This window comes from Amphiura filiformis, chromosome 18, assembly GCF_039555335.1.
Source record: "Amphiura filiformis chromosome 18, Afil_fr2py, whole genome shotgun sequence".
NCBI classification, from domain to species: Eukaryota; Metazoa; Echinodermata; class Ophiuroidea; order Amphilepidida; family Amphiuridae; genus Amphiura; species Amphiura filiformis.
In genome coordinates, this window is record NC_092645.1 from 22,808,103 (window position 1) to 22,835,237 (window position 27,135).

Here is a 27,135-nt window from a genome sequence, read left to right on the forward strand (position 1 = left end):
ACCTCAAATATCTCCACTCACGTTTTGTCCCCCTACTCAAAGATTATTATCACCAGGTTTGGATGACATGCAGTAGCATAGCCAGCAGGGGGGCGGGGGGGGGGTTATCACCAGGTTTGGATGACATGCAGTAGCGTAGCCAGCAGGGGAGGGGGCAGGGGGAGTGCCACCCCTGATAAAAATGAAAGAAAAAAGTGCCCCTCTGACAACAAAATTAAGAGAAAATCTGGAGTGCAAAGGAAGAGAAAAAAGGGCAAAGAGCCCTTTTCACCAAAATTCAACCAGATCATGGGCCAAAATAGTGTAAAACACAATTTTTTTGTGCACTATACGCGCACATCGTCCCAGTAATGCCTTTTTGGAAGCTCCAAGACATGTACAGTCTCTCTCAAAAACAAAACCGGTTATGTATGTTGCAATTTTTTCCGTTTGTGCCCTCGAAATTTTATTTTGCCACCCCTGACCAAGAAAGCTGGCTACGCCCCTGATGACATGAGTTTGTTGGATGCAGATATATGACTAATAATACTTAAAAGTGCTACACAAACACACCTCGTAGGCGCTAGGCCTACACATACACCACACATGCTACGGATTGCTACCCGATGGCCCACAAAAAAACAAAACAAAACAAAACAAACACAAAAACAACAACAAACACGTTCGCATCTTATAGTACTGATTAATTCATAACTAACTGTTTCGAGAAAAAATTATTTTTTATTAATAAAAACTACATATTACAGGCCTACACAATACTGAAACCCAAAACAGCATAATATGTAGGTCTATTCGTTAGGAGGCCAAGAAGTAAATGTTTGCTGAAGATATTGGTAACAGATCCAAATCAAATCATTACATAATGCACTGTCAATGCTTTATTTTAGTTGTAACATAGGTGTCACCATAATGCATCTAAAAGCAGATTTTTATGATAAAAGAGATACCGTCTCCACAAACAATATTTGGAGTTTGAGCAATTACTGAGTGATAGAGGTAGCTGATGTGGTAAGATTAATATTTTACAATGTTTTGTGGATGGTGTCTGCCTCTCGTATATGTTTCGTCAAAAAACCAAAAAAAAACCCCCCAAAAAAAAACCCACAAAACAAAAATCACACATATTAGTGATATATGCTTGTTCATGTAGACGTAATATTTTCTGTACATGAGTACATCCTTGTGAATGTCGATGTGATTTACGGAAGAAAATCCTTGTTATGTGTCACTTGTTCATTCTTATTAAATGATAGGTTTTTAGGGCGCCCGCTACGGCGGGCCCCTTATTTGGCATGACCTTGTAAAAAGCTTCTAATTTCGATCGTGCTAGATTTTACGGAAGTAACTAAGGGTCATGCGGGTTGCTTTGTAACGCAAGAAGTCAGTATCTTGTGATCACAAATCCCGACTTCTTGTGTTCCTGACTTAGCCAGTTTGAAATAAAGAGAAAGTAAAGATATCAAAATAAAGAAATGCTGCGGCTTGTGTTCACGAGTTCCTGACTTTAAAGTCGTGAAGTCAGGATCTCAAGCGCGGCTTGTGTTCACGAGTTCCTGACTTTAAAGTCATGAAGTCAGGATCTCGTGATCCTGTGTTCCTGACTTGAAGTCAGGAAGTCAAGAACTCAAGCGTGGCTTGAGTTCACGAGTTATTGACTTTAAGTCAAGAAAATAGGATCTCGAGATAACTAAAGTGGATGGGTTTACAATTAAACTACTAACGCCGTGAAAATTGAACAGATTTCATGAGTTCTTGATGTCCTGAGTTGTCTTAACTATTTCTTTATTTTGATATCTTTACTATCTCTTTATTTCAAACTGGTTATGTCAGGAACACAAGAAGTCGGGATTTGTGATCACAGGATCCTGACTTCTTGCATTACAAAGCGAACTCACGTGGCCCTTAGTTACTTCCGTAAGATTTACCTCGTACATGTCGTAACGGTTTTGCTTAAAGTATGCCCAGCTTAGAAATAAAAACACAACTTGCTTGGTTTTGATTTTATTATTGTTTACTAATATGCATGGGATGAAATCTTGTGCATAAATAGGCCCGTTATCCGTTGTTTAAAATACAAAATTAACGAACCCATAAAAACACCAAATAAACCATTAGAACCCGATATACGGTGACATTGTTTACTTAACAACCATAACATCAATACGCCGTAGAAGTGATGTCATAATCGGATTAACTACCATAGCAATAGATGAATACAAATTTTGAATATACCGCGCTGCTCTACAGCAGGTTGCACTCATCACCTGGCTTCAATCACATAATAGATTGAATACAATACCGCTCTTTTCAAAGAGATTAATCTTACAGTTGCAAGTGATTAGCATTTCTTTGACATCTATGGTTCAATGCATCGGTACCGCATGAACGTTGCAGTGCGGGGCGATATAGTCAAAATTGTATTCATCTATTGCTATGGTAGTTAATCCGATTAACTACGTCACTTCTACGGCGTATAACGAGGCAGTAAATTGTCTTAGTCAAATATATGGTGACCTTCGTTTGTTAATTACCATGATAAAATCCATATAGTGATTTATGCAATATGCAATATGGTGGCACAATTGGCCGACAAACTGTATGCAAACACCACGACATACCGTATAGGCTACATGTTCCCCATTGTCGTATTTTGCGATTTGCATACAATTTAAACTCTTTACACTTGACAAATGTTATACTTCGTTTGCAAATAGGCTTAGAAAGTACATGTAGTATGTAGTTTGTATAATGAAACTGTAATTATGTCATCCTTGTCATTCTTCGCACTAAATTTCAACTATTCACATTGATTGCTACCCCACTGATATATTGTCAAAGGCAAAACATTATATCATGTATATTATAATAGGCCTACATTTGTGTATAAACAGTGAAACCTAGCATTAAAAACAATTTCACTTTCAAACCAAACTTGTTAAATCCCATTCGTTCCCTTACACCTCGCCTACTCCAATACATATCCTTTAAATTTAATATTCTTCCCTTCGTTGCTGATGTCGGAAATTCTTTGAACAAATCAAACCCCTTGCATTTCCTCACATCACATCAAGCTCACATTGGGCGCCCATTCCTTTTTTAAAGGAATTTTTATTAGGTTTTGAAAGTGCATTCACACACATGCTTATAATAACTAGTTTTCCCGGCTAATTATTGTAGGGCCTATTTACGTGAGTGGCTGGCGGGCATGCAAGCCTATCACTAGGATCCACAACATGCTCATCTATCAGGACAAAGTTCTTTGACCCCAATACATTTGTACATTCATTGAATGACCTTTGAAAATTTGGGTACAAAAAACTCATACTCTGTAACTTGAGGTCAAATTTTGCACTATGATTGTTTAATAGAGGTAGTTATTGAACTATGCCATTGGGATGAGGCTATTGTGGTCCATAGTGTATGCAAGCCTACTAGGCCTACTGTAATAGTTGTTAGAACATGTGTTCGCTAATGTGTCATCCCATTAAGCTTCATCTTGACATGACCTAATCTGTAACAATGTATAAGGCCTGTGATGATACATGCCTGCAAAAAACATTCCCCCGCCTCTACCGATGGGATGTCTGAGCTGAAAAGGTGAACCCATCATCAGTGGGAGTCACTGGTGGATTTAAAACTCAATTGGTTCGTAAATTTGCACATGACATGAACTTAAATTCCTCTAAGGTGTGTTCAGAATACTTCGGGGAGGGCAACCCAGACTTGTACACATGCATAAAAAAACGTTTTCGATGCCATGTAAAACTTGAAACTGTTTCTAGTATTTATCTACAGGGTGTATCAAACTTATTGATACCCATCAGCTTTATTGTCTAATGAAACACTTGCTTCTTCCACATTAAACATTATGAACCTCTTGAAGTGACTACAAATTACAGTTTTATGACCTTTTATAACATAAAGCTATAAATAAGGTGGATGTTAAAGCGCATTTTGATGTGGGAGTCTTATAGTCATGCTCAGTATATCCATATTGATGGGTACCAGTCATTTTGATACACCTTGTATAAAGTGATGCCTGCTTACGTTCTGTCAATAATTTGAGCTCTAATAATGAGCCATTACTCTCCCTGGTTTGTGCAAGTATAGGAAAAGTGTCAATGTATGAGTAAGCTTCTTATCAAGGCCCTATCTGCATGTAGTCCGGCTGCCAAACTCAATTTTGCCACAGAAGCTTGTTTTGGTGTCCATAGTTTTGTTTTTGATGGATATTGCTTCTCAAGACCACCAACTTCAAAAATAAGTTTACTGGATCTCTGTCAGCATTGAGCATTTTGAGAAATGGCGGGTCAAAGTTCACACAGAGGTCAAAATTCAAATTGCTCAAATCCTGTTGAAAAGTTCACTAAATTATTCCCTTTACCTATCTGTAACATACCCTTCTGAAGCTCCACAGGGGTCAAAACCTGAAAAATGCTCCTATCTTCACCAAAATAGTCTCAAATTGTTCATCATAGAAAATCCACGCAGAAAAATAATAGTTTGTATTGTGTATGACACATCCTTACATGCATGGGTAACCATGGTAACATAGCAAAATGGGCCAGGTCTATATATGATTCAATGGACATTAGCCTTTGACACCACGTTACCATAGTAACGAAACATCCTAGCTATGGCAAACTATTCTGTTTTTAATTATTTATAGAAGACGAACGAAAAGTTTGAGACTATTTTCATCCAAATTAGAGTATTTTTCAGCTTTTGACTCTGTGGATGTCAAAGGGTGACCTTTGACCTTTTTGCTTATAACTCCAGAAGGGAATGTCTCAGATAAGTAAAAGTATACTTTTTCTGGATCGCCATGACAAGAGGAATAATTTGGAGAACTTTTTCTGACCGCTGTGTGAACTTTGACCCGCCATATATCAAAATGCTCAATGCTGACAGCGTTCCAGTAAACTTATTTTTGAAGTTGGTGGTCTTGAGAAGCAATATCCATCAAAAACAAAACTATGGACAACAAAACAACGTCAAACCCACTGGCAGCCGGACTAATAGTATAATTGAATATGATAGTGATAGTTCGTAAGAAAGCTTATTTGTTTGAATAAAGCTAGTTACAAACGACAGCTTGCTGGCGAGTAATAAGCGGCATTAATGCACGGGTGTGATATAGCCTTAGACGCTCTTAGAATGTCAGGCATGGAGGGAATTTTGCACACCATGAGTACAGTTCAGTAAAAGGCTACGCACATTTGTTTTGTAAGGTGGCTTAATAAAAATCCCTTTAAAAGGGAGAGCTTGGCCTTGGAATACCTAAACTGAATGAAATATATCAAAAAATAAATACAAAGAACATACTACACTACATGAACTCATATTGCAGTTAATGAATCGGTTATATGAAAAACGATCTGATCCAATCAGTCCAAGCCAGCACTGGCCCTTAATTTATACACCTGCTCCAACAGCAACTACCATCTAGGAGTACCTGACCTAGATGCATTGTTACCTTCCTACCTAGATAGGCCATCCCAGCAAACACAAAACGTTTAGAAAACGTTTTCTCTAGGTTCTAGTTTGGTCTTTTACGTCTTCGTCTTCCAAAACGTTTTAAAACGTTTTAAAAACGTTTTGACTTGGGTAAAATATTGTTCGTTTTACCATGACGTTCAGAAAACGTTTTTAAAACGTGACAAAATATAGCGATTTTTTACGTCATTTTGCCACGTTTGTAATACGTTATTTCCAGAACGTTTTCCGAACGTTTTGTACAACGTCAATTAAATGTCTTTCTAAAGCGTTTAATTATTATTTCATATTATCAAAATGTTTTAACACGTAGCCTTCTCTGGTTTAAGGCACTGTATGGTCGTAAATCCTGGGGGACAGGGGGGACACGTCCGCATACACTTTGGGATATCAAATGTCACCCCCACCCTGAGTTCGGAAACACTTCGCCTGGGGAAAGTATATTTACTCTAAAGATACACGCAATATGCATAATCGGTATTATACCTTGATTTTTGGATGAAATAGTTTAGAATTGAAATTTTCTCGCGCTCCGCGTACTTCATCGAATTCAAATTCACCTTCATATTCACATCCAATTCACCGTGATTGGGGGCTAAAATAGTATAACAAGTTTTGTGTGAATAATACGCGCATCTCCCCGTAAACTTGACCGGTAAAAAGCAATTTATCTATGTCATACCCCTGATATCTGGTACGTCAGCAATTAAAAGAAAAGAAAAAGAGGAGCTATCATGTCAGAAGACTGAGGAAAAGGACGGAATCGAAGGATTGAAGAAAGTAAAAAAAAGACAAGATACACATGACAAAGCCGACTAAATATTAAATCAACAGGGATTAAATAATTCCTTGAATTCTTATGACAACCCCCCACATATCAAAGAAAAAAAAGTGAAAGAAAAATTCCTTGTTGTTTATAGATAGCCCTAAACGCCTTGATTTGGTATAAAATAGTGTAAAATTGCATATTTTTGCGCGCTTCGTGGGAAATGAACCCAAATGTGTATCAACTTTCACTTCAAAATATGAAACTTAATGTTCGCTATGCTGTGCGCGCATAAATCCCAGCAATTGTGAAGTCAATGATGTCTGTATATTGTTGATGAATACAAGTTTAACTGTTTAATTCTTTATATATGTGCATCAATCAGGAAACATGTACCTAATTTGGCAAGTGTTTCACGCAGTCCTTTTATTATATCTCATCATCACAGCACGGTTCAATTATATGCATTCGACAACATCACTTCTCGGACGTTGACCTCAATTTGTAGAGTTAAGCTTTTGCAACCAACATTTTAAAGTCAGCCTAAGCCTAGCATAAGCTGCTGGTTAGTGAGGAACTGTGTCTTAGAGATTGTGATGTATGACCCGGGTGTTTGACTTGCTTGACATCTTTAAGTGTGACCTATATAAAAGTTTTATGGTTTTGTGAATCGTCTGGCAACCCAAAATTCAAACCTGGAATGTGACAAATTATACGTTTCACACGATCGTTTATGCTGGCATGCTGTTCTAAGGAATATATACATCAAGTTGCTCATCAAAAGGAACTATTTGCATCTGTTTCGTTCAGTTCTACCAAACAAAGGTAAGATTGTATTTTATTATTACTATATTTCCATTAAACATGATAAAGCGTGTATGTTTTTAGTCCAGTGAGTCAATTTAATCAGTGAAGTACAATGAGTAACATATGCATTGTATGCATGGCATCCACAATATAATGACGGTTGATGTAATTTGAATTCGAGGAAAGTCTTTAAAAGCTGAGGACTTAAACTTAATAAGATGTTTTTAATAGGATATTGTTTTTCTAATTATTATTTACCATTCTTGACTTAAAAGTATGTTGTAAGGTTTGATGATATTCATGGTTTAATTCCGTATTGGTACTACTAAATAAAATACTTGTATGTTCGTGATGCATTCGTATAGCTGGCCTATTCGTCGTGATTGAGCGCTTTATAAAATTGCAATCTCGAAATTGAAAAAGATCGCCGATGTTGTCAGAATTGAAAGGCCGTGCCTACAATTAATTTGATTGAAATTCAAGGTGGTTTATTGACTTGAGTTTTGTCATGTTTGTCAAATTGTTATACCTATTTCATAAGTCTATCTGACATAATGTGTTAGATGAGTATTAGATTAGCATGACACTCATGACACTCGATCATCAGATCGTCGGACAACTTAATGTACCTGATTTAATTACAAGTAGGCTATATTATTATTCTCATCTATATCATATTATATTTACACAGACAAATTCCTGAAAGTAGTAAGAGAAGTCATCAAGTATAAAAACAGAACACGTGAGAAGTAACATTAATAATTACAAGTGCAAAAAAGAGTGGCCGTTGTTACCCAATATGTAAGCAATATGTGATTAATAGGGAGTATTTAGCATGTTTAGCGCCCAAAAAATCACAATTTGAATAATTGCTTTAAAGTCAGGCAGAAGGGAGCTCTAAGGGTTTACTGGAAATCCATTGAAATGATTATCATGTTGCCGGTTATTGCACCCAGAGGTGTATTTTGTGCACCCAGAACTTCACCTGTACCACCTCAGTCTTGACCTATGTTCTGGGTTAGTCACAAACTCCAAGTCCATGGTTAAAGACAACAGATGGTATGACCTATAAATCATATATTACCCATGAAGTTCAAGTACGCTTATTTTTGCCCTAAACAATGGAATGTTGCAATATTTATGAAATGATTGCAAATGAATAATGATGTATATTGATTGCTTGGAAGTGGAACACATTTGTTTTAATTTTTAGTGTAATTATTATTAGGTTTGTGTTGCCTGAAAGCACTGAATTAAAATGGGACGTCTGAATTGCGCTTCTGTCTGAAAAAAATCAAAGAGATCGATGACCAGGACGATTCTTTAGCCCTAGGTATGCATGCATAAGAGTTCAAAATGATTAAAAACAACCAGTAGAATTTTTTAGCTGTAAATTAAGACCAAAATCAAGTTCATGTAGCCCCTGTAGTCATTAATTTATTCAAGTTACACATGCGAAACGCCCTGTTCCCATAGACTTTATGTGCTCCTCTTCCCATCCTTCCCTCACAACTTCGATCAACCACACATCTCCAGTAGTTGAAAAGCTATATTGTTCATATATACAGGGTTGTTACTAATGTTAGTGGTTTTTTAGCTTTCAAATGACACCAACACAAAATATGACATTTTATCAATTAAACAGATCACAATTTAAAAATACATAACCCACCACCCTGTTTGGGTGGCGACTGGGAAAACGCATATCCATTAGTATTAGATTACCATCTCTTGTTCTCCTTCGTATAAAGTTTTAAAAGCAAGACAATTTTGTAACTTATTTTGTACATGTAACATGTCATAAAATCATATAGGCCTTAAGGCCTGGTAACTGCTGGTTCAGAAGTTCAAGATATTGTCCTTCGTTCTGTTGAAACATTTTACGATGTGCTAAGAACATTGTCGAAAAATATCCATATTCCATATTTTGCAACATTGAAGTTTATCATTTGTTTAAAGAGTGATAGCTAGAGTTACGCAATCTGCTGTTTAGTTAGTTATCAATTAGAACTTTGTAGAGAAACATGACAAGATAGCTTTTTATTGTACCTGATTGAAATACAAAAAAACTATGTCAATATTTTGGTGCACTCTTAACTATAAGTTTTGCTTTTTGCAAAACATGCACATGAGGGCCGCATATGTGGTTTTATATTAAAATTCCACTCAGCCAAAATTATTCCTAAAATATATAGGAATATCGAATAGACACGAGAGGTTCTTTAAATATTTTAATATTTCTCAGGAACTGGCATTTTATACCAAACAATCATAACCTGTGCAAAATATTCCCTTGTCTCCACCCTATACTAGCTTTAAAAACAAAATTATGAATTAAGATGCCATTTTCGTGTGTTCAAAAGTACACAATATGAAATTGTGGTTGATTTACACAATTGAAGTACTAATAATCATGATCATTTATAAATAGGCCATAATTCAAAATATGTTTGACATTTTGCACTTGCGATGAAAATCACAATAACTTTATTCAGTTGTGGGTCAAAGTATCACAAGATACTGAACCATCAACAACGGCAACATCATAAACGATATTGACTTCCAAATTCCATGCGATAATGCATTAAAATATTTAGCTTTGATTCATATGTCTTTATTCCAGATACGACACCTTAGTCTTGTTGGAGGACATGATCTCAACGAAACCATCAGGAGGATGATGAGGAAGCTGGGAACGAACAATTTGTGGTCCTCCTGCAGTGTATAGGGAGAAAAGGCAAGCTGAGCATTAAAGATAGCCCTTTTTCTACAAAGTTATCGTCAGTAAGTTTCATAGGCCCAAGATACAATCTATGATTAACATAATATGTCAAATCACGTAGGCCTTTCCTTTTATTTCACAGTATGTTTCCAAACATTGGGTGAGAAAACAGATCCATAAGCTTCCATAGAGCTAAGATCGGCTAAGCCTAAACAGAATGCATATAATTTGTCATGCTGTCTGAACCAATCATAGTGGGTGTAATATACTCATCTAATATTCTGTGATTATAAAATTAAAATATGGATATTTAAATCTGACCCCTAAATCACACGTTTATTTCCACCTTGTTTTTTTTTTTGTAATTTTAGATTATATGTGTATACTTTATTCATAAACTTATCAAATAAAAAATATTTCCCCTAAGACCACAGACCGCACGTATGGTAACGCGTCGACATGTAGGCTTTTGGAAAATCCTAATATTGAGATACAGACCGTTTATTTTGATAAAGGAGTTTAATTTAATACTGAACTCATATCATTTCCACCTTTCTATAGAAGCTTGCATGAAGAATCATCCTCAAGCTAAGGAGGTTGAGATAGAGAAGGGACTTGGAGATTATCTGAAAAGAACACCAAATCTTCCAGGTGGAAAAAAAGTATAAAGTAAGTTCAAATATCATTGCTGAAATGCCAAATTCATTTATTTAATTCATGTAGGCCTAAAACAATGTCTAGGGATTATAATATTAGCACCCATTCTAGACACCACCTTGTCCTCTATTTGTAAACACGTTTAAATGCTAAACATGTTTAGGAATTAAATATGTCTTGTGTTCAGATATTAAACATATGATGTTTTGAAATTTGACATTGGTGTTTAGGTTTTAAACGTATTTACAAATTGAGGAAAACAAAAAGTGTTCAATCTCTAGACACTGTTTTTGCAGTGTATTACTATGTTTCTGTATCTGAATATCAAAAAGTGCATAAAATTGTTCGTTGAATGTAAAATGAAAAAAATATCGCATATCGCACAGCTCATTTTCTTTTAAAAATAAGGTTTTAAAAAATAATAAAGCATAGCACAAAGCTATTTTACCAAATGTATCTGAGACATACTTTTTTGGACTTACATTTCACACACCTACGTGATGTTTCTTTCTCTATGGAGCATTTTTGTTTATTTTCACTTCTCTTAGGTTTTAGGGGCACCATGCCCCTCCCCACACACACCCCCACGCGCGCATTATGATTTCGTTATGGTTTATACAGACCTTGAAAGTTACTCAGAATTAATGATACTGATAATATAAATAAGTTGTCTGGATATCTAAGGGTGACCATAACCGGATAGAATTTTTTTATTCATAGAATTTCTTATGCCTATTTATATATATTTTGTCAAGGCTGCTATTTTAGTGAGCTGATAGATTTAAGGGTTTCAGTTCAATTTAAAAATGATGTTTCCCAAAATGATGATCATGCTTATAAATAGATTGTTTTCCATTTTATTATCTATAGAAAGCTGGGAATGTGGATGCAGCGGTACCTGTAGGGGAATTGGAGGATGATGAGCGCGGCGAAAATGAACGTGGCCCCCAACAGGAAGAGGAAGAACAAGACTAGGGGACACATTGAAACTGAAGAGTGAAGACCACAGACACTGTACTGGTAAACATGCTAGTTTTACAACATTGTCGGACAAGGTGCTCACTGTCTATTGAAATTTGGGTAATCTTTTGTATGCTGAAAGAAAGCATACACAAGATTACCCAAATAAAAGTACACCATCTCCATTTGTGCCCGTCATACTTCAAAAAGCCTTATTGTTGCAGCGTCGAGGTCCGTTCAAACTACGCCGCAATGCAGTGCGATGCGGTACCGATATATCGATTACTTTTTGCCTCAACTCAACGCTACTCGTCGCATTTCCAAGTTAAAATGTATTGAACTTCATTGCAATATCGTAAGTATTCTGCAGTGTGGCACCGCACATGTACCTACGGGCCTTTGGTCAAAGTTGCATTAAAGGCCATGTATGGCTTGCAACTTGACGCTCGAGGGCATGCTATAATCTGAGCCCGAATTAAAAAGACTACTTTGCGTCTGACATCCTGCCAACCAGACCGAAAATGTCGTACCGGTACTCTGACTTTTAAATTCTGCCTCAGATTATAGCGACTTATCGATTATAGTAACTATACCGTGATTTTAATTTGCTATAAAACTTTTGACGAGAGCATACTTCCGCGATGTTCACAATGCGCCTCCGATCCGAAGCGTAGGCCTACTATGTGTGCTTTACACGCCGTACGTGTTGTTATTTCTGTCGCCATACTCGCAAGTTGCGCCTTGTCAACATCGCGCAAGTACGCTCTTGTCAACGGTTTACAGTTAATCGCTCTGCCCATCAGCAACGGAAGTGATGATATTATTTGTATGTTGCGTAAACAATGTAAATTAGTGGTTTTTACGTTGTATTTGGGGACACTAGTAAAGAGGTAATAATTCAATTTGAGGAGTTTTCACACAGCACTTCAATTGAACTTTATTTTATCTTTGAGACTAGACTGTGCGTATTCAAATTATTTGACGTGTTTAATGACATTAAGGGATCTGGAATGAGCGTTTTGAGCGTTTCGACTGTATTTTTTGTGGGACATGAGAGCACATCAGACATATCGAATTGCATTCTGAATACGAAGAATGTCTTTCTGATATCAAATAATTTTCTTTTTTAAATTAACGGTATAATACACATTTTATGACAAATTATTAAAATTTGATATTTTTCACATTTTTGATATTAACAGTCCTCGAAGTAAATGTTATAAATCTAATGACATATTCTTAAAGTGTATGTAGCTGGGAGGAAAAGCCGACGATCAATTGAATATTTTGACTTTCCATATTGAAGATATGGAATTTTTCCCCAAAAGACCTATTTTTTGGGTGTATAAAAAAAAAAATCCATACCTCCAATACGAAAGGTCAAAATTTTCTAAATTGATCGTCGGCTTTTTATCCTAAATAAATACACTTTAAGTATAAAACATCAAATTTATCAAGTTAACTGCAAGTACTGTTAAATTCAAAAATATCAATTTTAATCATTTCACATAAAATGTGTATTACATTGCGAATTTAAAAAAAAATCAAAATTATTTGATATCAGAAGGACATTCTTCGTATTCAGAATGCAATTCGATATGTCTGATGTGCTCTCATGTCCCACAATAAATTTTGTCCAAACGTTCATACCCCATCCCTTAAAGGAACAACCAAAAAGATCGAGGTTTGTGGGAGTGGGTTTCAAATCTCAATGACGTTTGTAAAAATATTTCTTTTAAGAAGATAATTTTCAACATTTGTGGATTTACGTTTCTGGCAGGGAGGAGATGATGGCCGAAAACGAAAGTAGTTTCGTTTAAAGGACTAATTTGCTCGTTAATGCTTTGGGTACCGGTAGTTCCTAGCACTCTGTACTCTGATACCTGTATGATGATTTTCCACTGCGCTCGCTGCTCGCTCCGCTCGCTTTTCGAGAGGCGTCGCGGTTTGAGAACGGGGCTAGTTCCATAAGGGAAATGCAGACTTATCACCTTTATAGGCCTACATTTAATCAATTTAGGTAATGAGCCGTGAAAAGGCTCATGAACTGTACATTTGCCAATATTATGCCAAAAATAAATGCATACATGTTCATGGTACTTTTATTTTACAGAATTCTGCCTTAAAACTTGGTCAATCAAAATACGTGTTGTTAATTCCGTCGCCATATATTCGTTGCGAGTTGCGACTTAGAATTAGAGAGGGGCTAGACATTATAACTCATTACACGAACACAGTAGGCCTATGGCAAAATTCTACAAAATTAAAGTAAACCATGAACAATAATTATGACTTAATTTTAGCAAAGTGTTGGCAAAAGTTACGAGCACTTTCAAGTCTAGTCATCATTAACTCTCTAAGAAATAATTGTCCTCTCAGGAGAACCCGCCCTCTTAGATCTTGAACCTCTAAAAGGTTCTTTAGTTTGGGGGCCATTTTCGATAGTCTTGGAACCATATTTGGTTCTTTAGAAAACCTCTAAGGGTTCTCCTGAGAGGACAACATTAGAATCTTTTTAGAACCTTTATTTCTTAGAGTGTTAACTGCGCTTTGTACGTGAGAGTAATCAATTAAGTTTGTCGAATTTAACTGAAGACCGAATTGAAAACATTAGTTTGCGTCTGACGTCAGGGCAAAGGCGCGGTGTGATTGGTTGCTGACCTGCGCAGAACGGCATTTTTGGTCTGGTTGACAGGACATATAATACGCAAACTAGTCTTTTGAATATTATTCTGTCTTCAATTATAAATAGTAACTTATATTTGAGAGTTTTCATGTATATAAATCATGTTTTAAAACTTTTTATCCTATAAATGTACAATAATCGGGTTTCATAAGTATTCCATCCATGCATATGTATTAAACAATAATTATTATAAATCGAGTAATAGAGTGTATAAACAGTCATCAATGGTCATGACAATAGTTGACTCGATACATGGTAACACAAGTTCCACATGTTCCATGGGGTGATTTTGCATAGCATGTTTGTATAAAATTAATTTATGTTTCAGCAGTATTTTCAACGAAAATGAATGAAGAATAATATTCATACACAGGAATAAAGTTTAATGAATCACACATCAAATCAACATTAATTGTCTTGTGTGATTTATTATGTGTCGTAAAGTCGTAAGTATCACTAATTTGCCAAACTAACTTGTTTCATGAATTTTGTATTGGCCTAATTTAATAATATTTGATATTTGTTTTGGACTTTTAACTAATAAAACATAGCACGTTTTCTAAACGTCACTAAAACGTCAAGAAAACGTTCTAAAAACGTAGTAGAAACGTAACATACGTTTTCTGGTGGTGAGTAATGCATCCTCCAATACGTTTTTTACGTTGCTATAACGTTTTCAGGACGTTTTGGACGTTTCTGCAACGTTCTTAGTACGTTAGTTGCGTGCTAGAACGTCCAATACGTTTTCTCTAGGTCCTGGATACGTCTTGGGTAACGGAAAGATAGGCCTTAAAACGTCTTTTACGTTGTGAAAACGTTTTAGAACGTCTTTAATAACGTTTTTAAAACGTCAAAAACCCTCCACAAAATTACGTTTTAAAAACGTTTTATCAAAACGTCTAGAAAACGTCAACGGTACGTTCTCACAACGTTCAGAAAACGTTTTTTGGTTAGCTGGGATATATACCTACCTATAAACATAGACCATATAGTCTAGATGGTCTGTGCTATGAAATACCTTAAACCTATACCTACATGTATACAATCTATATACTACCAACCCACAACATAAATACCCACCTACCTATAAAACAGTAGCTATCCATTCTCCCAAAAGTCAAACATGACTTACAAACACCACATATTAAATCAAGAATTTGGCAGTAACATAGACCATGGAAATAAAACACATGAATAGACTGTGGACTTATACTCTCTTATACCATGTATACTGTGATCCCAGGACTGTGATGCGAAAGTTCATTAACCACCAAAATTGTTCTTGGTCAATTGTTCCTTGTCCAAGGACAATATAATAATTATTGGAATTTGGTTAAATTTATCTTGGAAACAAGCACGTTCCATGTTATATGGTACACCTGTCAACAGTTATTAAAACTCACCATCCTCCAGGTCAAAAAACAGTCACTACTGAGCACTGCTTTATGAGGGGAACAAGGTTACCTGGAGTTTGCTATTTCGTCCCTGGGTTAACATGGTCAAGTCAAAGAGTTCACTGCTGAATATATAGCTAAATGAATTAAGTCATGGGGGAGTGAGGCTACTCTTTAGCCTCCTGCAAACCCACAACTTAAATTTTAAGCATTATCCTACAACATTGTTTTACTGAGGATGAAGCAAATGCATGTTAACAAGACTAGTTTCCTACTTCAGGTCAAAGGTCGAGGTCGCAAACGAATGATAATATTGCTTGGCTTGTAGCCAAGCAAAAAACCTAAATGTAAAATTAGGTTGTAGGCCTATTTGAATTATTTTCCAGAGTCAATTAGGATACAGGCCTAGGTACACCTCAAATCACATATATATTGTCCAATCAGCACAGACGCCACGGAGTAGGATAAAAATATGAAAATTTAAAGATAGAACAAGTTGCTGTACATCTGATCCGTGAACTTTGTATTTTTTAAAGATTTTTCTTGTTTGTCTACACATAATTGGTGTTGTATATTTATAATTATTTTTAAGATGCACCTTTCAAATGTAGTTTTAAGTTGTAAATATTAAGGTTTTTTATTTTGTAAGCGCTCCGAGCCTTTTGGAAATGGCGCAGATATGCTTTTGAATTCAATGAATTGTATTGTATTTGTAAAAAAAATCCGAATAATAATATCAAAAAATGAAGCCCATTGAAGCTCAAAAAAATTAATGGAAATTTGGTTTATAATTATTAATACAGTGATTAAAAATAATGTCTCGTGTTGGGTAGAAATTACCTTCTGAAAAGTTTATTTTTTATCATGACCATGTTGACCTGCTTTTCAATGGAAAGTTTAATTGGTGGTCCGCAGTGCACCTTTATTATGATGTCAAACATCATAACTTTGGTAATCAAACTAGAACTAATATTTGATACTGATAAGAATAAAGAAACCACGACTCCCTAAGGTAGTTCATTGATTCAGCTAACTGACCTTTAGTATGAGTACACGTACAAACACGCTTCATACAAATACTATAATTAAGCTTAACTCCCTTTATACAATTATACAGTGTGTCCTGATAAAATTCGCATCACTTTTGGGAATTGTTCCAAAAAACGCGCAGTTCTAATTATGCCCCAAAAAACAGTCTTCAGTGAACTGCTCTTTCCAGCGCCACCACGTATTTATCTTTTTTTTCTGTTGACAAGAGGCGGTCTTCAGTGAACGGCTCTTTTCAGGGCCACCAAAACGTTTTGCATTAGCAGATAGAGGAGGTCTGTTTGCTCTCTGTTGACAAGGGGTAGCATTCTATGAACGGCTCTTTTCAGAATCGTCAGACTTCAGGAGGCAAGGTGCGGCCTACATGTCTCATTCTTCGGTATTTTGCCCAGAAGAAGTCAGAGTTACTCCTGCCCAAAGCTTGACAATTCGAAACTTGCACGACGACGGTTTTTCGCTAAAAACTTATACTAATTGTACTCAATATAACTTGGTAATTTATAATATCAATGATTCTGTAGAGGAAAATAATATACCTAACACATTATTAATCATGTGAATGAGTCATGATGCAGACAATGAAAGTTTTGTTGGAAAAAAATAGAACATCGCCTATTTCACCTACAAATCCTATTGATTTCATATGCATAAGTTCGGCACTCAATTTTGCATGGGATATTTGTTATTAAAATGAAAAAAAAAATGAGAGAGGCTCCGCTAAAAAAATCAAAACTAAATTTTGTTCAGTTTTTTAGAATAAGTATAGTAATTTCCATGTAGCCCTCACTAAGGACCACAATAGCTTCATCCCAATGGCATAGTTCAACAACCTCAATTAAACAATCATAGAGCAAAATTTGACCTCAAGTTGCAGAGTATGAGTTTTTTTGTACCCAAATTTTCAAAGGTCATTCAATGAATGTAGAAATGTATTGGGGTTAAAGAACTTTGTCCTGATAGATGAGCATGTTGTGGATCCTAGTGCCTGGGTCTTTCTTGTGTAATGTGGATGCACTTTTTTGGAACACAGTATTTGTGCACACAGTTGCGAGTGTGTAAATACCCAGATTTATCAACAGGCCAAATAACAATAATATTGTAGTACTCTGCTGTAAGTTTACCACCTTAACGGCATTTACTTGCACCGACCATTCGGTATCGGATCAACGGAATATAGCTGAAAATATCCGTTGTATGAAAGGCATGGTGGTGGTTTAATACGCTGAAGGTATGTAGATCCTGCTTATGGTTGTAACTCTGATGGCAAATGAAATTTTCCTCAAATTCATAAGGAAAAAATATGTTGTCTTGAAAATATGGAGTTGGCGATGAGAGTTTTTGAATCTGGAAACTGTGATTTTGTGGGGTGGTCCAAGTTGCCTCTGTACGGCTCACATATAAATTAACTCTCAGAGAAAGCATAATATTTCGTAAAATTTCTCGTTTTACAATGGTAGTAAAGACAATCAAGGACTACAAAAGCAAGTCTTGCTGAAATGAGCAACAGTGAGCATGGTGAGGAGTGGCAATAACTGATTACATGCATACTCGCAGGCGGCAGGCTCTTCCTTGATAGGTGTTTGAGAGCGCGCCGCCCATAAAACAAAAGAGGTTGCGATAAGTTTACAAGCACACCTAAAGTTTATTTGGCTTATTTATATAATGCGAAAATTGGCCCGCAATTGACAGTCGTGATGTAATGTCACATACGCGTGGATCAGTCACACAGTACGCAACGCATAATTAGCGTAAGCACTGCGCCCATCTGCGTACACTCCATTCGATATCAATACACGGTGTTATGAGTCTTATTAAAGTTTTCCGCCTTGTATAACGGCGAACATTTAACAACCTTAACTCCTGCAAGGCGTTGCAATATGACGCGATATATGCAACATCCAGCCAATCAGTGGCGGATATACGCTGTCAACAAGAGGACCTTGCTATCTTAGCCTACGGGCCCGTTTACTTAATTGTTTTGGTCACAACTAGCAATAGCATAATCCTTCAAGTTCTCATAGCTCTAAAACAATATTAAAAAAACACACCATTGTTTAGTTGTCTATAATATCCGTAGATTTGGACATTTGTGCCCCAGTGCTAGAGATCCAAAGGGGCACCAGGGGCCCTAGTTTAAGTAATAGGTAGGCTATATACGAGAATGTAGACATCATTTTGTCTATGATTAAAAGTGCAAGTAACATTTACAAGGGCCCCGAGGTAAATTCTCTCTTGGCCTCATCTCAGTGAGCAGATCAAACTTTACAAATCTTAGGCCCATTTTAGAAGAAACAGCAGGAACAAGAGAAAGAAAAGGGTAGAGAAAGAAGGATACAAAATAATATACTGTTCCTCATCAGTTGAAATAGTTGAAGCAGATATTCTAAGGGTGCAGACCTGTAAGTGCACCAAGCCGTCATATTGCTATGAGGCCTTGAATATAATGCAAATGCAAAACTGAGCAGGCTTAACGGGTTAGGCCATTTTAAATCGACTTTCGAAAAGTTTTTTGATACATTCATTGATTTCTCAAAAGTAAAAATCGTAGTTTAACAAATAATGGTTCAAATGAAAGCCATTATTGGGGCTAATTATTGTATCACTATGAAAGGCCTGACACCAATATAAACACTTGTTTCGGTGACCCAAGTTCATGGTCATTTCTGCTCACGCACTTTTTTACAGATGGCCTGGAATTTCATATTTCGGTTTCAGCGATTGCCCGAAAAAGGTGGCATGTTTTTGAAAAGCGTTTCCGCTTGGAATGTAGATAGTTATTGTTGCTATTACTCTTCGCGATTTTAATTTATGCCCTATTTAGCCGACAATGTTCAATGCATTTTACACATCAGATACGTCGCTTACATAAATACCGCTATTTTTAACAGTATCGTTTTTGTTAACCAACATACCATCCAAATTAGTTCTCAAGACTTTGATGAAACCATAGATACCAAATCGGACTGCATGTGATGAACAGATTTTAAACTAGAATCAAAAGAACCAGCGTAGGCCCTCTCAAAATGTACTTTTTTAAAATATCGCGTTGTGATAAAAATGACTGCCTTTTCCTTGTTTTTTATAACAAGGAAAAGCTTTACTTACCTCAAACTTCGCACGTAGTGTTGTCTCAGTGTCCGTTACTGATTGGTATTATTCAGATTAAGCGATTTTCATGATTTAGGCCTACTTAGCATACATTTGACCAACTATTTGCCCACACCGTGTACGAATATATTCCAAACATGGCGCTGCATTCAGTATCACACTAACGACAAGGTTATACTAAGATGTGTAAGACTTTCTGACACTATATTCACGGTTTTTCTAATGGCTATTTAAACTTATGACAAATTTGGCTGGTTTGCGTTGTTCAATACCATTTCACCAAAATTCACCCTGATGTGACAGTGACGTCACATCCGGGGTCACGTCAGTATTAAGCTGGTTTCATACTACCCTGCCGCTTGCAATGAGCGGCGTGGCGCACGCGCATTGCAGACAATCGGACACAATCAAGGCTTGTCATTGGTTGAAACGCTCTGCCGCTTGCCGCAGCGGCAAGCTGCAGGAAAGTATGCTGGAGGCGCAGCATTAGGCGCAGCATTACTCGCTGGAGTTGGCGCTGGTGTACATACGCACGGGCTTAAAGACACCGCATAGATGCGCGAGCGAAACAGCTGTTCACAACGCGTTGACATCACTGCCACATCGGGGTGAAAAATGGTATAGGTAATAGATGACTATGAAACCTCGCCCCTCGATAAAGGTTGGCAATTTAAGCAGGACTCAGTTTAGCGAACTTTGTCTAGTTTAACGCGATGCGAGTGCAAGCGCCGCTCGGACTGTGAAGGGTTCTGGATACCGAATATGGGTTTAGATTAGGCCTATATCATGTCCTCTAGGCCATATAATTTATTTTTGGAAAGGAACGTCTAATCTCGGAGCCTATTCAATTGAGAAGGGACTGAATTTTGTCATAATAATATAAAAATTAATACTTGTCGTCCATAACAAGAAAGAATGCCTCGCGATTTTTTTGATATCCAGCCATAGTATTTTAATTGATTAAACTTGAACATGAAGCTATATCTTTACTAGCTTCATGCACTAATTTGCAGACCCGCCCGGCCTTCTACATGTAGTGAGTACCATATTAGATTGTGATTACAAGAAATGATAAGCGCTGCCTCCTCGAAATTTCTTATGCCAGCAGCTTTGATGATTAAATATTATCTACAACCAGGCACCTGTGTTCAAGGCCTTTCTGTTATCTATTGACCTCAAAAGAAAGGATTAGAATGACCAGAATACCGTCCCTGACCCCTTTCCACACATTAATAATGAGTCGGTAAGGGAACGTGCTACCGTTATACTTCATCGAGTACGTATGGCCACTACACAGTTCAATGGCCTTATTGTGATCTGGCGGGCGTTTTAAAAGCACGGTCCCTGACTGCGTGGGCATATTTCCGGGCAAGGAACAATAGAGACCAATTGCCTGGCAATGACGTCACATGTAATCCCAGTCTATAGTGTGATTAGAACATTATAGGCTGGTGGTCACTATAGTACGATCAGTACGAAAAGTCCAATGCGATTATTAATGTATTTTCTAAAATTAAAAGAACCACTTTTTAGCGGGAATTTTTGTAAGTTACACAGCTGAAGTTGTGAAAGGGTTGAAAGACTACAATCATTAAGGCATAAACAAGAATTTCTTTGTTTGGTCGTTATTCCTATAGGCTCATCCCTTAATAACATGTTTTTATTCATAGATAATAAAAATAATTTAGGTCCACAATTTAAAATGGACATCATTGAAATCCAAATCCAAACACCCCCTATGGAAGACATGATCTTAACATGGAGTGTGAATTTCAAATGTGGGTAGCTAAATGTATGATTCCGTCAGATGAGATACAAATTAATAAGTAATACAAATTAATAATGCATTATCGTCCGCATACATTGATATATAGGCCTACGTACTGCACTTTTACAATATTTCTGAAGGGGAAATGTTATATACCATATCTTATCCTGTCTTATTAAATACAGGCCAAACCGTCAATAAATGATATATAAACAGCCTTGGTGTACCATACTGCAGTTAGGGTCGGTTCATAGTGCATATTCGAAGACGAATATTCGGCTTCGAATACTTTTTGTGACGTCAAAATATATACGGCAACGAATAAAATATGAGTTGAATCGGATTAAATATCGCGCAACTGATAGCGAGATACTATTGATTTATATGAAAGGCTCGAGGTCACCTGAATATCGTTCGATGAACGATGATTTCAAAAATCCCCAATGAAAATTAAAGGATCTGGAATGAGCGTTTTGAGCGTTTCGACAGTATTTTTGTGGGACATGAGAGCACATCAGACATATCGAATTACATTATGAATACGAAGAATGTCTTTCTGATATCAAATAATTTTCATTTTTTGAAATTCACGATATAATACAAATTTTATGACAAATTATTAGAATGTGATATTTTTCACATATTGATATAATCCTCGAAGTAAATATTATAAATCTAATGATATTTTCTTAAAGTGTATGTAGCTGGGAGGAAAAGCCGGCGATCAATTGAAAATTTTGCCCTTTCATATTGAAGATATGGATTTTTTTCCCAAAATTGTTTTTGGTGTTTTGGGGGAAAAATCCATATCTTCAATACGAAAGGTCAAAATTGTCAATTGATTGTCGGATTTTCATCCCACCTACATACACTATAAGTATAAATCAAGTTTCATTTGAGTACTGTTAAATATCAAAAATATCAATTTTTAATCCATAGGGCCTGCACTTGTACTTTGGCTCGACATTTGAAAGGGGCGTGAATTCATTTTTGGATACGCCCCTATTATAATTAGGTAATACTCGACTCACACACATTCCCTATATGTATACATGTACCACATGTTAAATCTGTCTGCTTTATCTGTATTGTGCCGTTCTTAAGCAAATAGTTAAACACGATTTCATCAAACATTATATTAACAATAGCTCTTTTACAGTGTGCAATCATCCCGGGCAATAATTGGGCAATAATAGAGGATGTGCGTGAAATTATTGATTGGCTCCATACAAAGGATTTGAACCGGTGTCCTTCACCGTAATCATGGCGCAATGCGGTGCATTCAATCAAACGTTGTCGTCAACATATTTGATCGTATAGTGCATTTGTTATGTGTGTGAGACGAGCTGTCGCGGTAGATTGCAATAGCTTGTAATCATGCTTTTGTTGAATGAATTTGAGTACTCCGCCATATTTACGGTATGCTACGTCATAATCTAGGTGATTATTTGCATTGGATGTCTTGAATACGCTGGCGAAGTTGTGTAATAATCGGACTAATGCTAAAACAGTAGGTGAATACAAGTTTTGAATATATCGCGTTGCAAAGCCCCATTCAGTGATCCCAGCGAAAGTGAAAAAAAAATCAAATTGTTACTTTTATAAAAAATTTTAATGAAAAAAATTGGCAAAAAACCCAAGAAAACGGCAGTATCGACGAAGTTGAAGCCCCATTCAAATAGGCCTACATGTAGCTAATTTATATATAAATTACAGATTCACATAAATGCATTATTTTTGTCTTTTAAGAAAATAGGCCTACGCGGCTTTCGGCTGAACCACTAGCAGAAGACACCAAATTGATGTTTTATGACCTTTGACATTCTTTTGTGAGATGGTCAGTTCAATTCACGCCGAGTGTCCTTGACAGGTTTGACTCTGCTTCAGTGGTCATGAAAGAATTCAAAAGATAACCTCTGCCCCAACAATCCCAAGCAATTGTCTGAAACTGCTCTTCGGATGATGTATCATAAGAACTCAGTCGTCAAATGATGATAGTCATATAATGACCAAAAGATTATTACTGACTATTTGTGAGTGGACGCGGCGAATCAGCCGTAAACTCGGCAAATTGTATTCTGAGTTAAAGTGTAAAATGTATGTGAAGGTCGTATTCATAGGTGTATCAATTCGTTGCGACAAGTATCTTATCAAACGCTGTTTAAATCAATCAATAATACTACTGCTGAAGAGGATAATAAGCTTCTACCTATTTCTATAGAATAGTTCTTGTCTTTGTTTGCTTTGGCTAAATCCTATTCAAGTGGTAGATAACAAAGCATTGTATTTTGTCTAGGTATGCATAATCAACAATGAACAATGAGAGGATATTTCTGAACCTCGTTGACTTGGGGATGATTTGAAATGACCGCCAATTATGACTGTTGGATATTTATTACCAGAAATGTAGAAAAAGAGACACATGTAGAACCGATAAGAAATACAATTTTGTCGAAGGAACAGAGTTCAACAAATCATAACCCCGCTTTTGGATATCGTTTGAAGTCAAATGATATACCATTTTAAAGCTTATGGTATATATTTCCTAAACACGAAATAAAACAAAATTGACCGGGGCCGACTTTACGGCTGATTCGCCGCGTCCAGTCACATTTTATCATTGAAGACTGAGTTCAGCAGTCTAGTACAAAATCTGAATTTTGATGATTTTTACGATCGTCCGGATGAAAAAATGACTGATCTGAATGGGCCGTTAGTTCCCACCTCTCCTTACCCTGGCAATATGAATCAAAGAAAAATAAAGAAAAAAATAAATAAAACAAGAAAAAAAAGACAAAGAAAAGAAACAATAAAAGAAAAACAAATATGAAAAGTTCGAACAATATTTGGTTTATAAAATTAATGTGACCGTGATGAGGCTCGAACTCACCACCTTGCGATTTAAAGTTCGAAGCGCTCGTGTACCAAATTCTGATGCCTTACCAAGTGAGCTGTGCTCCTGAGATACGAAATAAAAATAAAATAATACACTGTATACCTGCTTGTGTCGGTAATTGATTTGCTCAAATTCCATAATGGTACAGTGCAACAGAGCAAAAATGCCCAAAATTTAAAAGATATAATTTATGAACAATATACACTACACATAAAAATACTAATACAAGGGAATTTCAACATAAGAATCCAAACAATTAAGTACCAACATGCACAGCTTTGTCCTTATATCACATTTGGGTTTTAACAAAATGTTATCAAACCTCTACTGTGATTGGCAGCTGCACAAGGCATCTCTTTGATAGCTGATAATGGCCATCCATTCAGCAAGTGGCTACTAACTGACCTTGACAGGCTTGAATGAGCACTGTCATCTGCTACAAAACCATCACACTCACATAATGCTACAGGGAGCACAGTACTTTGACAATGGAGTGAAAAGACTATTATTATTGATTAGGCGCGGATTCTAAAAGTACAGCTCCTATGCGTGTATAGAAAAAATTGGAATTGAATGTTTGGAATCATGTAACTAAAATACTAAATGCATTCTGCAAAATGTGCTCTGACCAATTTATAAAGCATTTCATTAGCTTTAATTTGACATATTGTTTGACATGTTTGGAATTATGGTAAATCATTAAATAATACATTTATTAATTAATCAATTATGCATATTTTCTCTGACAGAATTGTAGGATTTGACAAGAGCCATCTTTCTTGTAAGTTTGATTCTTATAACATACCGGTATCGTATTGCGTCCCGTTATAGTTGCAGAAAAAATACGCGTGCAGGACACACACACGCACCCCCCCACACACACACCCAGAGGATCGTACCGCTTTACAATCGTATAACATTCATTGGCGCTAGTAGTAGTAAATTCCAATTTTCTGTGCTTTACCTCACTTGTTCTGCTCAAAATTAAAAGGGACATATCTGACAGTAAAAGCTTACATTTTATGGAAATTATGTTTAAATTTGCTTAAACAGCACAAAACAGATAAAGCAGACTAATTTACTATACATAGGCCTATACATGTATGGTATGCCAGGGACTGTTTAAGAATATATCATTAGATTTATGATATTTACTTCGAGGACTGTTATATATCAAAAATGTGAAAAATATCAATTTGTCATAAAATTTGTATTATATCGTGAATTTCAAACAATGAAATTTATTTGATATCAGAAAGACATTCTTCGTATTCAGAATGCAATTCGATATGTCTGATGTGCTCTCATGTCCCACAAAAATACTATCGAAACGCTCAAAACGCTCATTCCAGATCCCTTAATTTGGTTAATTTTCTTTGTCTTTTTTTTTGTCTTTTCTTGTTTTATTTTTTTCTTCTTTATTTTTCTTTGATTTATATTGCCAGGAAAGGAGATGGGGAACTAAAGGCCCATTCAGTGATTTTTTGATTTTTTTTTCATCCCGACGATCGTAAAAATCATCAAAATTCAGATTTTGGATACTAGATTGCGGAACTCAGTCTTCAATGATAGTCAGTAATTTTATATTTTGGACATTATTATGACTATCATTTGAGGACTGAGTTCTTATGATCCGAGGAGCAGTTTCAGACAATTGCTTGGGATTATTGGGGCAGAGGTTATCTTTTGAATTCTTTCATGACTACTGAAGCATAGTCAAACCTGTCAAGGACACTCGGCGTGAATTGAAAGACCATGTCACTCGCCACAAAATAATGTCAAAGGTATAAAAGGCCTATGGCTGATTTTATACCTTTCGTCATTGTCATAGATGTGCTAACATAGCTTGCTAGTATATAGTGGTTCAGCCAAAAGCCGTGTGTCTAAGACAAAAAATAATGCATTTACGTGAGTCTGTAATTTATATACCGGTACTGACAGTATATAAATTAGCTAGGCCTACATATATTTGAATGAGGCTTCAACTTCGTCAATACTGTCGTTTTCCTGTTTTGTTTTTTTGCCATTTGTTTTTCATTAAAAAAATTTATAAACGTAACAATTTGATTTTTTTTTTTCACTTTTCTGGGATCACTGAATGGGACTTTGTAGCGCGGATTACTCAAAACTTGTTTTTACCTACTGCTATATAGTATTAATCCGATTATTACATAACTTTGCCAGCGTATTCAAGACATAGGTTATGTAAGGGATAAACTGTACATAGGTATAGACGTATAGAGGCCCTGCATGCTTTTATCGATTGGCTCCAAACAAAGGATTTGAACCGGTGTCCTTCACCGTAATCACGGCGCAGTAGCCTACAATCCATTCAATCAAATGTTGTCAGTGTGCGAGACGAACGATGTATAAATCTGGAGGTCACATCATCACTTTAATCATGCTTATTGTAAAAAGTTTGTCCAATGCATATACTGTGTGTGTTGTTCCCGGGTATTGTCAATGCAGTCAAGCAAACAGGTATTATATTTTGAAAAGGCCGCTATAGTATATTCACAGGGGTGTCTTGAATGGCCAATCATATGGGACATAATCAAATTGCAGTGACTGCTTCCTTTGTTACCACATGTCAGTCATCTTGTGATTATTGGACCATGTAAACCTGCAAAAAACGAGCCAAAGTGCAGGCCCTATGATTTGCCATAAAATGTGTATTTCATTGCGAATTTCAAAAATTTCAAAATGTCCCACAATAAATAGACCTAATGTCCAAACGTTCATACCCCATCCCTTAACCTGCCCAGTTGTCAAATTCGCCTGGATAGTTCCAACATGGCTGATAACGGACTGAAAGAAAATGCTTTGGG

At 36.3% G+C, this 27,135-nt stretch overlaps 1 protein-coding gene and 1 long non-coding RNA gene across 2 annotated transcripts in view; both read left to right on the top strand.

The window, feature by feature from the left end:
- The window catches only part of LOC140140008 (sodium-coupled monocarboxylate transporter 1-like), an 88,509-nt gene that overhangs the window by 3,610 nt on the left and 57,764 nt on the right, over positions 1 to 27,135 (top strand). The gene's annotated exons all lie outside the window — the stretch shown is intronic.
- Positions 6,715 to 12,463, top strand: LOC140140007 (uncharacterized). The gene is made up of 4 exons (XR_011857196.1): positions 6,715 to 7,087; positions 9,693 to 9,853; positions 10,353 to 10,460; positions 11,319 to 12,463. It is a non-coding gene; the product is annotated as an uncharacterized lncRNA (long non-coding RNA).